Below are 13,288 nucleotides of genomic sequence, written 5' to 3' on the forward strand. Positions count from 1 at the left end.
TCTCATTTTTTGTGTATTTCAAGTAAGGATCCAAGGGAGTGTCCATACTTAAACCACAAATAAAAATCACTAACATACCATGCATGAAAATCCCATTAACCAGAACTAAATGTCTTCCAATAAAAGCTTACACCTCTCTCTGTTTTCATTCATTCTCCTTATGTTTTACTGCTTGCTTGTGGACAAGCAAGATTAAGTTTGGTATTGTGATGACAAGTTATCTTAGGCTAGTTTCACAAGTCTTTTTCATCTATTTTACTTGGTTTACATGCATTTCTTAGGCAATAAGTAAGTGTTTGGATTGGAAATTCATGCATCTCCTAAGTCAAATAAACATGGTTGTTATTGTGCTTTTTCATAATGTTTTGAGCTACTTTTAATGGATAATATGAATGATGCAAGTACCTCATGATTATAGCATACTTTGAGGCAATTTGTTTGATTGATTTTAGGAGAAAATGAGGCAAGAAAGGAGCAAGAAAGAAGAAGAAAAAGCAAAGGAAGAAGCAAGCAGAGGAAGTAACATTGGTGGCCAAGTTGGTCCACTAACGCTACTTCAAACGTGGGAGGTAATTGCAAAAGTGGTGCCTACGTTGGAGGGAACATTGGCAAGCCAACGTTACTCCCAATGTTATTCATGTAAAATGCTTTCTAGAAAATGGAAAAATTGCAGTGACGCGTACACGTGCTATGCGCGCACGCAGATTGGAAATTTTGACAATTGACGCATACGCGTAGATTACGTGCAAGCGTGGATAGAACAACGTTGGCACTCCAACGATGAGACCAACACTGATGGCAACATGCGCGATCTGAGTTCAAAAAACTTTATTTCGAAAAAGTATAACAACGCGCACGCGCATGCAATGCGTACGCGTAAGCTGATATTTTGACAATCCACGCGCACTCGTACATGACGCGCACGCGTGGATGGAGCAACGTTTGAGGGAACGTTGCTGCTCAAACGCTGGGTCCAATGACTTCACAAGGCTTTTAAAAACTGGAATTTGGGGATTTGCATCCACGCGCACGCGTGCAGTACACGTACGCGTGCAGTACGCGCACGCGTGGATGAGTATTCTGACCCCAAACACGCAGAAGCGCAGGTCACGCTTATGCGTAGAGTGGAAAATTACGCCATCCACGCGTAAGCGTGAGCCACGCGTATACGTGGATATGCAAACATTGGCACTCCAACGTTGAGTTAAATGTTGATGACAGCAACCAGAATTGATTTTTCAAAGAGGACGTTTGATGAGCGGATAATTGATATGCTTTTTGGCATTGTTTTTACATAATTTTTAACATATTTTAGTTACTTTTTGGTATATTTTTATTATTTTTAATGCAAAAATCACATTTCTGGACTTTACTATGTGTTAGTGTGTTTTTCTATGATTTCAGGTATTTTCTGGCTGAAATTGAGGGACCTGAGCAAGAATCTGATTTAGAGGCTGAGAAAAGACTGAAGATGCTGTTGGATTCTGACCTCCTTGTACTCGAAGTGGATTTTCTGCAGCTACAGAAGCTTAATTGGCGCTCTCTCAATTGCATTGAAAAGTAGACATCTTGGGCTTTCCAGCAATGTTTAATAGTCTATACTTTGCCCGAGATTTGATGGCCCAAACTGGCGACAAAACGCCGGTCAGAAATGCCTAAGCTGGAGTTAACACTACAAGAAAAATACCCATTCATTTAAAAACTGTAGCCTTAGGTATTATAGAAATCACTTATAAAGCGTAGTCGTAGGTTAATATCTATAGGTTCACTTTTCATATCAAAGAGGACGCTTTTAAAGGGTAGCCTATTTGTTAAATTTTGAGTGCATTTTAAAAGCGATGCCTAACGTATCTAGAGTAAAAAATTTGACACTTAGTGAAATTTTTTCCTCTTTTTCTTGAAAGCAAACTCAACACACTTAGTAAAATTTTTGTGATTCAATTCCCTCCAAATGTCACTCAATCACCTTTGTCCCCTTTTGTAAACCCTCAGTCTCACTTTTTCCTGAAAGCTCACTCATCACCTTCATCACCTTCATCGTGAAGTAGAAGCCCTCGCCATCGTTGCCCTGCTCATCATCAGTCTCACTTTTTCCTGAAAGCCCTGCTCACCATCGTTGCCCCCCACTCACTCTCTTCGCTCTTGCCATTGACCCTCTCACTCTCGCTCTTACCACTGACCCTCTCACTGCAAGAAGAAACCCTATCAGTCTCGCCATTGGCCATCGTCGCCCCCCACTCACCACTCACCCGCACTCACCACTGTCCACATTGCTGCACTACTGACCGTTGTTCCTCTTCGCCATCTTGCACTGATCATCGCTACCCCGCCCTCACCATCGTCGCTGCGCCGCTCTTACCATCGTCATCTCCATGCTTCTCATCATTGTTTTCTCCATGCTCACGTCATTTAATAGGTATGTATTGATTTCTATTTGGTTCTTTAATTTAAGAGACTTAGGGTTCCGATTTTACGGGTTTTAATTTGGGAATTTTAATCTGTGAAATATGGGTTTGTGAACTGTAATTTGATAACATGCATGCTTTTGTTGATGAAGATGTGTTGTATTTTAGGGTTTGTGAACTGTGATTTAATATACATCTTGGCCAAATTTTTCTTCAATCTAACAATCAGATTGAATTTTTCCCCAATATCTGAACCCCTGAGTCTATATGTGTTTGTGTATATTGCTTCGGCTCATTTAGCATGTGTATATTGAATTTTGGTAATAAGACTCTGATTTTAGGTGTTAGGTTATGACTTGATGATGAAGAAGAAGCATTCAGAATGACTTCTTAATAATATAAGTTGTATATATAATAGGATCGGATAAAGTTAGAGGATGGTCAAGTTAAGTTGCAATCCTGATTGGAACAAGAAGAAGAAGCTAAAGCTGCTTTGTTAGGAAGAATTCAACGGCTGACTAAACTGATTTTGGTCTCCACAAAAGCATCACATTCAACCAGATTTCCTAACAGGCCTGGTCCTCGTAGAAGACATTCCTTTGGAGAAGAGGAGGTATTTCTAGTTTTTGTTGGTTATCCCTTTTGTTTATCAGATGCAATAACACCAGGATCTTATACCCGTTTACATATTTTCTCAACTTTTAAAGATATGACAACTCTTTCCATGTTCCCTACTTGTTTTTAATCATCAACTATGTTTACAGTTGGCATACCTTCCATACAAGAGGCGGGATTTAATCTGGAATGAGGAAAATATTGATATGTTAATTTGGAGGGAAATGTTGAAACAACTATTGATTCTTTGAAGGAGGAAAAAAAGACAGAAACATGGACTACTAAACTGGTTGAAGTTACGTGTAAGTTGCCCATCGTTGTTTGCTGATAGCTTACATCTTCTTGAAAATTGCTCATTCATCCTTGAATTCTTTAATATGGACTACTAAACATGGACTACTAAACTGTTTATTTTTTAACATGGACTACTAAACTGTTCGTTCATCCTCAAAACTCTTTCCAAACAAACCCCAGAATATCAAACTTTACATACCTTGAATTCATAGATCCATAAAGGGACAAAATTTGTGTGTTTCATTGTTCTTTATATATAAGACTTAAATTAGGAAAACTATTCAGCTTTACATAGTTGAATCTTGGAAGCTTCAGTTGCTCTTTTTCCTTTCTGGTAATACTGGAAGAAGATATCGGTATAATTTTCTCTTTCTATTTCTATTTGAATGCTATATAGTGATTTAGAATCCATTTGTGAAGTTTGTTGAGAATTCTTGATTGTTAAGTTCCTTGGTATGATGTTTCCAGTGACTTTCTATTGCTTTTTTTATCCACCGTTGATTTTGTTCACTACAAGAAAAACACCCATTCAGGTACACTTGAAAAGTGTAGCTAAAAGTGAAAAAAATGATGCCTTAGGCTACGGCTACGCTTTTTGGGCTACGGCTACGCTTTTTGGGGTAATTCCTATTCAGTCGTTGCCTATTCTCAAAGGCTACGCTTTTCTGCACCAAGGGCTACGCTTTTGACGTTTAGGAATAGGCTACGCTTTTCAAGTGATGCTGTCCAGGACCAAAGGCTACGCTTTTCAGCTTTCATTTTTCCAGAATAGGCTACGCTTTTCAACGCTACTGCATCACTTGTAAAGGGTAGCCACATTGTATACCATAGCTACTTTTTATAAGCGTAACCTTAGGTCCCTCTTTTTTTTGTATACTACAGCTACTGTATATAAGTGTAGCCTTAGGTCTCATTTTTTTTCTATATATATCTAATAATTATTAATACAACATAATAGTTAATAATATGATTACATATATAATAATTCTGCATTTTTATTTAAATGAGTTGAATATTATAAAATAAAAATAAATACATAATTATACTTATAATACACTTATAATAATTATACTTATAAATGCCTTGTAAGAGAAGTGGCGATTTACTACAAAGTTATGAGCTTCAAGAAATTCAAAGAAATAACACACTTATAATAAATTGCAAATCAGTATGTTCTTCTATTATCATAGAAATATCATCATGTTAAGGACATTTTTGATGTGGGGGGGGGGGCCTATAAGCCAACTTGTTCAACTATTGAGTTACTAACTTCAGTCAGCTCTTGGTCAGGGCTCCTCGCCAATAGAGACACTTCCAGTCTTGCATCATTGTTGTCAGCTAGTTGAGCTTCAAAATCTTCATCAAATGCAACTGACAAAGGTGATTTCAAATTCAGAATGATATATTAAAATTGATATTATAAAGCAAAAGATAGATAGCTAGGTAAATTAATTATACAACAAAATAATTAAGTTTTGTACCTGAACCATAGAGAGACAGTAGCTTTAGCTCCTTTAGGTAAAACTTTATAATCATAGGGATTTAAGAAGTTCAGCACTGGCCAATGGATTCCCGCCAAAGGTACTGTAATCAATAATATACAAAGAAGTTCAGCATTTTTCTCTTGTTTAATTAATAAACAAATTTGCTTTCATTTCAATAAATGAAATTACTCGACCTATACAGAAGACTAAAAAATATTGCCAAGTGGTAAACAGAAGTATAAAACTTCAGACAACAGTCACAACTATCGGTAAGAAAATGTAAATAAAGGAATCATAATAAAGACCATTTATAAAAAGAATTTGTATGATAAAATCAAACCTTCCATGCTCTCCTGGTTTTATACAAAGCATTACATCCTTGTCTGCAAGAACTGCACTCACAGGAAAAACTCCTCCACCCAATGCTTTCCCTAGTATTTGAGTAAAAAGACAGAATAAGGTTCAACTCATAGTGCTGGGAAAGAATAAAAAGATATACAGTTCACAAGGTTAAGCTGATTTCTATTTTCTAACCACAACATCTGGGCGAACTTCTTCCCGGTCACAAGCCAGCATCTTCCATGTTCTTGCTAACCCAGTTTGTATCTGGTGCAAAGATCTCTAACAGCTTTCAAATAGCCATCCGGAGGAATGATTACCTTCAAATAAATAATAAAAACCTATCAAAAGATGCAACCGAGATATGTACTTTGAAAAATCAGAACATAATAAAAATATGAATATTCAACCGAATGTCATGGCTCTTGACCAAAATGAAATCTATAAGCACACCTATCTTTTTCTTAGCCAAAGAATTTGAAGAAGCAACAAGGATTTCCCACTGCATGTAAACATAATATAAAACAATCAAATGGTGAGACCGAAAATAACACCATCAAACTATAACATCAGGGTATAATGTATATAGCAACTTCTTTAGCATCTCAATTTTCAATTCAACCAACAAGGTGAGTGTTGCCAAGCAGATTAAGTGTTCTCAAAAGATCATACCCCAGCTTCACCCTGGATGGGTTCCAAAAGAAAGCCAGCTATGTGTTCTCCTTTTTCTGAATTTTTTCACAGAAAAAAAAATCAAAGATCAGTCAATTTAAACTAAAATATAGTGATGAAAATGTAAAGCAAAGTATGGGAGCACTAAGAACCTTTAAAAATTCTTTCAAGGGCTTCTGCATCACCAAAATCAACTTTAAGATGGCCAGGCAATAAAGGACCAGAACCCCGGGTAGCTTCATTGTCACAACTCATAGATATAACAGCTAGTGTACGGCCATGGAAGCAGCCACAACATGACACAATAATAGCCTGCCACAAGTATCCGTGAACATAAATAGACAAACACCAGGAAAATTCAAATCTGCATCTCATAAACAGAAAAGAAGATGCTATATTTTGAAGAGTAGACTTCCTTCATTTTATCTTTGCAGAGGAGGATTACCAATACATCTTACAAGCATTTAGTTTCCAAAATATTTATTGAGAACATATGTCAAAACAGATTCTTCAGGCCATAGCTAAAGCATTTCTCCCTTTAGTTTTGCAAATACTATTAATATCCACAGAGAAAAGGGGGTTGGGGGAGGAAAAATAAAGTCATAAAGTATTGTGGATTTCAGCTTAGCATGTCATGAGATATTCCTTATGTACTTGGCCACAGACCCACACTAAGCAAACATTCACTTCAACCTCAACCTTGGAAAATGTAAAACATTAAGATATGACTACTGTTAAGATGATCTCATTGTTATACCTCATCTTTAGGAATTCTTTTCTTTTCATAACCCCACTTTCTTGCTAATTTCAGAGCTATTTCCACTCCTTCAGCACCATTGTTCATGGGAAGAACCATATCATAACCAAGCATACTTGTCAAATGCTCAGCAAATGGTGGAAACCGATCATTGTAAAAGGCTCGAGAGCTCAGCGTCAGCTTTTCTGCCTGCTCTGTTAAGGCTTTCGAAATTTTAGGATGGTAATGTCCCTAAGGAAAAGACAGGCACTTCAATATATTTAATATTTTGCTTTTCAAATCCTAAACACAATGGGCATGAAAAATTGATCAATTTTGCTTAGACAAAGTTTCCTAGGGTTATATATTTAATATTTTTTAACTTCTCAGACCATAAACAAACAGAGGGGTTGGAGAATATCAAAGACGGGATCAATCAAGTCTGTTTACCAACTTCTATTTGTAAGAAATCCCATTTCAATTTGGTTTCTTTTCTTATCAACAACAGAACCAACTTTCCCACCAATAAAAGTCCTCGACTCATATATATCCACCTGATCGAGAGCAATTAGAAGTAAACATACTAGATAAAATGCATTAGCTAGAATATCCTAATAAATTTAACACCATAATTGTGTTAAGAAACTGACCAAATCACTCCCCTTTGCTTCAAAAATCAAGTTTACCATGTACACCATAACATCCAATTTCAAAATAAAATTTTCTTCGTTCCATACTGATAAGTCGCTTTGACTTTTCACATATATTCATAAATCAAAGTATCAAAATGACTTATAAAATATGAAATGGAGGAAGTGTGATATTAAAGATTAAAGGAGCTAAACCTCGTGTCCTTGATCCAAGAGTTTCACTGTAGTTGACATGCCAGAAAGCCCAGCTCCAATGATGGCAACTTTTAGCTTTGGTAATGTTCTGGCTCCGGCGAAAACAGCCCTTTTGGCGCTGGCAGGAAACCATTTCATTTGTCAAACTTACAGCTCAGCTCAATTACTTAATAACTAAACCTGGTAACATGGCAAACCAGATTCATTCATAAGCTCACACCACTCCCCTATGATATGTGTTGCGTACTCAGGTTTGAGACTTGATTAGGGTCAATAGTGGATGAGAACTCTTAATATTTTGTGTATAACTGTGTGTGTAGTATAGGTGTGTGTTGTGATATTATAATACTCAAAATTATAGGCTATCCAATTTATGACAAAAAAAAAACATAAATAGAAAACTGAAATATAACATGAGTAACATGGTGAATATGCAGCTAGCATACATAGTAATTAAAATATTTAATAATTGGACTTACAATGTTCCAGCGAATTGTGTGCTAAGATAAGCTTGGTCTTCAGGGAAGAACCTGGCAAGGCCAAAGTCTCCAATCTTGGGATGAAACTTATGATCAAGAAGAATGTTGCTTGCTTTGATGTCTTGGTGAACAATTCTTAGATGTGAATCCTCATGAAGGTACTGCAATCCCCTTTCCACGCCTAGAACAATTTGGAACCTAGTGCTCCAATGCAGGAATCGATCAGCATTGTTCCCTGCATGAGGGGAACATTCAAAGTTTCAATTTGCTCTGTTTAACCAATCCTAAGCTCTTGTGGGAATTAAAAAAAGAAGGGATACCATATATGAAGAGGTCAAAACTTCTGTATTCACAATCCTAACCATCCTTCACAATCCAGTATTCACCCACAGGCACAGAAATTCAGCAAAAATTAATGAAATTGAAAGTTCAAACACTCCCCTTCCCTCTCTTCCAATCCAATACAACTTCTAAAATATATTGTTGCCTACAGAGACATCGAAATTAAAATTGAAATGAGAATGAAATGAAAGTTGAAGAGGGAGAGAGAGAGACAGAGGTTAGGAGTACGGACAGGAGCACGGCAAGCCCTAGCTACGGCGGCGGCTTCAATCGACCCCAGGAGCGACGACAGTGCACGGCGGAACAGCCTCCTCTCTTGCGTCGCATCTTCGTCCTCTCTCTCCATCTCGTCTGCAAATCGTCTCTCTCTCCCCTCCGGGCTCCCTGCTCTGCGACGGCAATGGCGGCGGCTGCAGCGACGTTGCGGCGGTGACCCCCTCTCACTCTCTATTCTCTCGATTGCGCTCTCTCATCTCCGTCTCCCTCCTCTCCTCCCTCTGGTTCACTCTTTCTCTCGGATCTGGGTGTGTGTGTGTGAAAGGGGGCGTGGTGGCAGTGGTGAGTGATGGTGAGAATGAGTGTGAGTGTGTGGGTGTGTTAGGGAAGGGTTTTCAACAATTAATTCGAAGGTGATTTGCGAAGGTGAGGGGAGAAACTTTTTTCTGATCAGAAGGCGAAAGTGAGGGTATTCGAAGGTGAGTGTGATTTGGTGATAAGGAAAAGAAAAATTACTAAGTGTTTGGGTGCATTTGGCCTATATACATTAGGCTACGCTTTTAAAGTGCACCCAAAACTTAACAAATAGGCTACCCTTTAAAAGCGTCTCCTTTGATATGAAAAGTGAACCTATAGATATCAACCTACGGCTACGCTTTATAAGTGATTTCTATAATACCTAAGGCTACACGCTTTTCAAATATAGCTTAAAAAAAGTGTGGCTGAATGGGTATTTTTCTTGTAGTGGTTGTTTATGTGAATAATTCTTAATTTGGGTGGCTTTCAATTTTAGATATGGGGATTGAGAGAAGTGGAGAAAATAAAATTCTTGGATTGAGATTCACTTCAAGTCACAAGTGTTCAAAGAGGTATACCTTCTATTTCATATGCTTCAATTTTTAGCTTCTATTATTTGTTGCATGGATTGGTGTTCTTCACATACTTGTAAATGTTTACACATGACAACTTGCTTCTGTTTTTTAATGTGTTTTCTGTTTCTACATGACAGTCTTCCTGTTAAGAAAGGAGTGGAAGAACATGATAATCAACTTGAGGCATTAGACTCAATGATGCTGGTATAGTGAACCATTCATGATGCTGAAATAACAATTTTTTTCTTTTTCATTTTTTACATAGAATTGAATTGTGTAAATGGTATATATGATTTGAGATAGAGAGTTAGTTAATCTGTTTGCATTTTGTTGAGACATTAATGATTCGTGACATCATTGGATATAGTCCCCCACATACAATAAATTCTGTTTGAGTAGCAAGACTTTTGTGACTCTTAACAAGTATGGGTTTAATTTGGTTACAGGATATGGGTCACCTCACAGAATGCACTAAAGCTAGAAATGAAGTCCACACTACTCTCAGGCAAGAGGTACAATACAATACCATAATTGTTATTGGTCATGACTTTACCTTTTTACTGCACTATATAGCCCATTTAGCCATGATCACTTTTGGTCTTTTCTTTGTATGCTACTTTTGGTCTTGTGTTGTGTTGTGTTGTGCTTTCTTTTTTAATAAATAGTATTCATAATCTATATAGTATAATAAAGAGAAGATAAAGGGATAATATATTGATGCACACGTTACCAATTGCAGCTTCTTTTGGCTATGAATAGAGTAGTCCATATTGTTAATTAATTAAGGAGAGATCGATGTGATGAATTAGAGTTCAGTCATGTCCTGCATTTATTATGTATTGGTCATGGCATAATTAAAATAAACACATAATGTATTCTTCTTTTCACTTAGTTTGTTTACCCCTTCTAGCTCTCATCTTACGCTACTTTACCACTTTAATTTAATTTCTCATGCTCTCTGCAATTGCTTCATATGAACTAAAAAAAAAGGAAAAAGAACTTGTGTTGGCCATTATCTCTGAGGAAAGCAAGTCACACCACCCATTTTTTCAATGAAAAAGAATTAACACTAGTAATTTATTTATTTTACTTTCTCATGATCTATCATATGTGGATTGAGCAATAATAATAAAAAGTTAGGAATGACTTTAACATTTTGAATTTGGCTTATTTCTAAACCAATTAAGAGTAGAAGATAAGCATATATTCTATGTGTGTTTAGTGGAAAGCTTGTATCTACATTTGTCCTTAGGGAAATTAAAGGCGAAACACCCCATGAAAGTCTCAATGTTGAAAACTAATTAAGTATATCTGAACAATTAATTTATATTTTATATTTGAATTTTTTACCTTGTTAAATAATTATTTTAATTTTTTATTTTTATAATTGCAAATGTCATTATAAATATTTTTTTAATTATTTTTCTATATAACTATGCAGGATAATATTGAGGATGATAATGAAGATTAATCTGTTTATGATTGTGGTTTATTGGCTAAGATGGAGTTGTATTTGGAATGACTATATGTATGGTTGACTAATAATTTTTATTAGAAGATATTTATGTAGGATATAATATTTTAATTTAGCTTTCCGTAGAGTATTAGTAGTAAATTCTAAGTGATCTCATGCTTATTTTGATAAAGCTATGCTTAATTTAGTGTGAGATGTATGAATATTCAAAATTAACTTCTATTCTAGTATTTTTGGATCATTGTAAATATATATTGTTTACAGATAATTTGTTATTTAGAAAAATTATTTAGTATAATTATATATTTATTTTTATTTTGTAATATTCAACTCATTTAAATAAAAATGCAGAATTATTATACATGTAGTCATATTAACTATTATGTTGTATTAATAATTAATATATATATATATATATATATATATATATATATATATATATACAGAAAAAAAAAAAACAAGATCTAAGGCTACACTTATATACAGTAGCTATAGTATGTGATTAGCGGATAATTTATACACTTTTTGGAATATTTTTAGTATGTTTTTATTGAGTTTTAGTTAGTTTTTATTATATTTTTATTAGTTTTTATTTAAAATTCACTTTTATGGACTTTACTATGAGTTTGTGTGTTTTTCTGTGATTTCAGGTATTTTCTGGCTGAAATTGAGGGACCTGAGAAAAAATCTGATTCAGAGGCTGAAAAGGGCTGCAGATGTTGTTGGATTCTAACCTCCCTGTACTCGAAGTGGATTTTCAATTGTTGTGCTCTCAATTGCGTTGGAAAGTAGACATCCAGGGATTTTCAGTAATATAAAATAGTCCATACTTTGCTTGAGATTTGATGGCCTAAACCGGCGTTCCAAATCAGCTCAAGAATTCCCGGCGTTTAACGCTGGAACTGGCACAAAAGCAGGAGTTAAACGCCCAAACTGGCACAAAAGCTGGCGTTTAACTCCAAGAAAAGTCTCTACACATGAAAGCTTCAATGCTCAGCCCAAGCACACACCAAGTGGGCCTTGAAGTGGATTTTTACGTCATTTACTCATTTTTGTAAACCCCAAGCTACTAGTTCTCTATAAATAGGACATTTTGCTATTGTATTTTCATCTTTGGACATCTAGTTCTTAGATCATGGGGGCTGGCCTCTCGGCCTTGCCAAGACCTTGTTCTTATGTATTTTCAACGGTGGAGTTTTTACACACCATAGATTAAGGTGTGGAGCTCTACTGTACCTCGAGTATCAATGCAACTACTACTATTTTCCATTCAATTCAGCTTATTCTTGTTCTAAGATAGTCATTCGCACCTAAGAACTTGATGAAAGTGATGATTATGTGACGCTCATCATCATTCTCACTTATGAACGCGTGCCTGACAACCACTTCCGTTCTACATGCAAACAAGGCTTGAGTGGATATCTCTTGGATTCCTTAATCAGAATCTTCGTGGTATAAGCTAGAATCCATTGGCAGCCATTCTTGAGAATCCGGAAGGTCTAAACCTTGTCTGTGGTATTCTGAGTAGGATCAGGGATTGAATAACTGTGACGAGCTTCAAACTCGTGATTGTGGGGCGTTAGTGGCAGACGCAAAAGAATCACTAGATTCTATTACGACATGATCGAGAACCGACATATGAATAGTCGTGTTGTGACAGAGCGCGTTGAACATTTTCACTGAGAGGATGGAACTGTAGCCATTGACAATGGTGATGCCCAACATACAGCTTGCCATGGAAAGGAGTAAGAAGGATTGGATGAAGACAGTAGGAAAGCAGAGAGACGGAAGGGACAAAGCATCTCCATACGCTTATCTGAAATTCTCACCAATCAATTACATAAGTATCTCTATATTTATTCTATGTTTTATTTATCTTTTAATCATCAATCCTCCATAACCATTTGAATCCGCCTGACTGAGATTTACAAGATGACCATAGCTTGCTTTATACCAACAATCTCCATGGGATCGACCCTTACTCGCGTAAGGTTTATTACTTGGACGACCCAGTGCACTTGCTGGTTAGTTGTGCGAAGTTGTGATAAAGAGTTGAGATTGCAATTGAGCGTACCATGTTGATGGCACCATTGATGATCACAATTTCATGCACCAGTATGCAAAGATAAAACAAGACCTAAGGCTACACTTATTTACAGTAGCTATAGTATACAAAAAAAGAGGGACCTAAGGCTACGCTTATAAAAAGTAGCTATGGTATACAATGTGGCTACGCTTTACGAGTGATGCAGTAGCGTTGAAAACCGTAGCCTATTCTGGAAAAATGAAAGCTGAAAAGCGTAGCCTTTGGTCCTGGATAGCATCACTTGAAAAGCGTAGCCCTTGGTGCAGAAAAGCGTAGCCTTTGAGAATAGACAACGGCCGAATAGGAATCACCCCAAAAAGCGTAGCCGTAGCCCAAAAAGCGTATCCGTAGCCTAAGCCATCATTTTTTCACTTTTGGCTACACTTTTCAAGTGTACCTGAATGGGTATTTTTCTTGTAGTGTAAATGC

At 36.4% G+C, this 13,288-nt stretch overlaps 1 long non-coding RNA gene and 1 pseudogene across 1 annotated transcript; both read right to left on the minus strand.

Moving 5' to 3' along the window:
* Positions 1–4,530: 4,530 nt before the first annotated feature.
* Positions 4,531–7,466, minus strand: LOC112796722 (ornithine aminotransferase, mitochondrial-like; annotated as a pseudogene).
* Positions 7,467–7,468: 2 nt separating this feature from the next.
* LOC140184313 (uncharacterized) lies at positions 7,469–8,947 on the minus strand. Its single transcript, XR_011880745.1, has 4 exons — positions 8,444–8,947; positions 8,190–8,356; positions 7,870–8,104; positions 7,469–7,508 (listed from the first exon to the last, which is right to left on the minus strand). It is a non-coding gene; the product is annotated as an uncharacterized lncRNA (long non-coding RNA).
* Between the last annotated feature and the right edge of the window lie 4,341 nt (positions 8,948–13,288).

Source organism: Arachis hypogaea, chromosome 4 (assembly GCF_003086295.3).
Source record: "Arachis hypogaea cultivar Tifrunner chromosome 4, arahy.Tifrunner.gnm2.J5K5, whole genome shotgun sequence".
NCBI classification, from domain to species: Eukaryota; Viridiplantae; Streptophyta; class Magnoliopsida; order Fabales; family Fabaceae; genus Arachis; species Arachis hypogaea.